Source organism: Eptatretus burgeri, unplaced genomic scaffold (genome assembly GCF_056783735.1).
Source record: "Eptatretus burgeri isolate ZD-2024b unplaced genomic scaffold, Ebu_testis_v1 Ebu_testis_scaffold_304, whole genome shotgun sequence".
Classification (NCBI taxonomy): Eukaryota; Metazoa; Chordata; class Myxini; order Myxiniformes; family Myxinidae; genus Eptatretus; species Eptatretus burgeri.
Genome location: NW_028222253.1, coordinates 1 through 2,500, shown reverse-complemented (window position 1 = coordinate 2,500; position 2,500 = coordinate 1). Strand labels below are relative to the sequence as shown.

The following is a 2,500-nucleotide window of genomic DNA, read 5'->3' as shown; positions in this document are numbered from 1 at the left end:
AACGGAGGAAGATCTCTGCAAACACCATCGAGGGAGCAATTTCATCCGATTCATGAACATCATCACCAGAAGCCAAAGATAAACTAATTAATTAAAGATAATTATTGTAATAATAAAGATAAAAAGCCATTTCTGTCTCATGTATGGAAGTGAAGATGGAGTACTTGTTGGTTAAAAAAAAATTATAATTAAAACACGACATATTGAAGTGAGACACAAATGAAGATGAAGAAATATAAATCTCATATCTTGTGGGGAAAAAACAACAACAACATTCAAAATCCGTTTCCGGTCAGAGAGAGAGAGATTTGATTGTTCAAGCGATTTGACCTTTGAGGTGGAATTTTCGGGACATGAACGGAACAAGATGTGGAGAAACAAGTGTTGCGAACGAGCACATCGCCGGCAACGACTTACACAATGGCGCTGAATGAAGAACGTGCGCCTGAAGAATGTAGTGCTGCAAAAAACACCCCGCTTTGTATCCCTCCGCTAAGCACTATTTCTCACCGGACGGGAATGCGGCGCTCACGTGGTTTGTACGTCACGTGATGTTTATGCAAATACGTACGTGGCGTTCGATCCGAGGTCACCTGTCGGGAAATCTGTTTTCTGTTTCATTGAGCAGTTTTCGCTCCTCATGCAGACCGAGAGACCTGCAGTCCACGTGCGGAGGTATCACACCGGTCATCTCATGACGAGTCCATTGGCTGTGTGACGTCATGGGAATTCCCTCACCGAAGGATTCCCCACACAGTTCCACTTCACCTCCGATCACGTGGACCGTCGTCAATCGATCTGTGATTTCCACGTCTTGGTGATGATGTGATTATATCGTTTGTGTTGTTGTTGGGTACGCACCTGCTGCTGGTTACATCGTTTTTCTGGAAGCGCGATTGTGCCGCTGATGCAGTGCCCCCCTGTAACCGGCAAGCTGGTACTCATTTTTGCCGACCTCGGAAGGATGACAGGCTGAGTCAACCCACTTGGTGTTGTTTCAACGGCCGGCAGGGGCTCAAATTCAGGATCCTAAGATCTTAATTAATTTATATATTCTTTTCCCCCTAAAAAAATTAACAATCATAATGTGGTTTATCGTAATGTGGTTTATCATAATGTGGTTTGTCATAATGTGGTTCATCATAATGTGGTTTATCATAATGTGGTTTATCTTAATGTGGTTTATCATAATGTGGTTTATCATAATGTGGTTTATCATAATGTGGTTTATCGTAATATGGTTTATCGTAATGTGGGTTATCATAATGTGGTTTATCGTAATGTGCTTCATCATAATGTGGTTTATCATAATGTGGTTTATCATAGTGTGGTTTATCGTAATGTGGTTTATGATAATGTGGTTTATCGTAATGTGGTTTATGATAATGTGGTTTGTCGTATGAAGTCCAGCACTTTTCACACTCATCCACTCCTGTACCTCTTGCGTTCTGGCGAGGGAAGGGTATTCCAACATGGCGGCGGCTTTCCCCCGGAAGTGCATGCTGCAGGTTCGCACCAGTTTTATACAGCATACAACTCAGGAGGTGAGATGCATTCTGATATCTGCATATTATCTCACTGATCTGTATCCGTGGATTTTACTTTCTTTTTTAATTAATTTATCCATTCTCCCCCCCAAAAAACCCAACAGAAACAAACAAAAAAAACACCTTTCAAAAACAATGTGAAAACATGGAGGGATGAAATTTGTCCTTGTCACAAACCCGATGTGTCCACCAAATTTTGTCCGAATCCGTCCACAACTTTTTGAGATATCCTGCGATGTATCTTTCTCTCCCTGTCCCTCAATGGTGAAAAAACACAAGTTATCCCACTTGGTCCGCATTGATCTGATGAAGAAGAAGAATCCTCCTTCTGTGTTATTTAATTTATTTATTTTTGGTTTATTTTGAACAACAAAAGATAAAAGCCCCACGAAGTCATAAGTGTGAAACCACGTGAATGTATCACATTAAAATGTATATAAACGACACAGTTACATAACATTTTAAATCGATCGTATTTTTACATGAATTTATTGTTTGAAGAAGAAGAAGAAGAGTGCGTGTGTTCTCCATTTTGAACTGGCGGTACGTTCGTCGTTCGCATGCTTTCCACGTGACGTCATCGTGCTTTGATGGAACGATATTCCTTTGATTGAGGAGACGATTAACAAAATGTTTTCTTTTTACTTTGACATGTTTGCCATGTGTCAATGTCGCGAATTATTTAATTAAAATTTAATAAAGCGAGAGGCCTTGATCTTCACTCATGCATTTCATGTTTGGGTTAATAGCCAAACATGTTAATATATATATATATATATATATATATATATATATTTATAATCTGTGACTGTATATGCAGATATTTTATTTGTCGCTTGTGTTGTTTTGTTATCTGTGTATATTTCGCAATTATTGGTAATACCGGGTGATGTTGCCAAATTTCCTGATTTTCCCGCCAAAAATAAAAACAGGAACCAATCGCGACCCTGACA

At 39.4% G+C, this 2,500-nt stretch overlaps 1 protein-coding gene across 3 annotated transcripts in view; it reads right to left on the bottom strand.

The window, feature by feature from the left end:
* Positions 1 to 1,743, bottom strand: part of LOC147007327 (gap junction gamma-1 protein-like) — a 7,157-nt gene extending 5,414 nt beyond the window's left edge. Inside the window, exons 1-2 of one of the 3 annotated variants that reach the window (XM_085867348.1) lie at positions 1,725 to 1,743; positions 1 to 15 (exon numbers count right to left, since the gene is read on the bottom strand). The exon at positions 1 to 15 is cut by the window's left edge and continues 313 nt beyond it. The gene's annotated coding sequence lies outside the window, so the exon portion shown is untranslated. Of the gene's footprint in view, positions 16 to 330; positions 511 to 1,724 lie in introns of those variants that run through there. The other 2 variants (XM_085867345.1, XM_085867346.1) reach the window with 2 other exon arrangements.
* Positions 1,744 to 2,500: the final 757 nt, after the last annotated feature.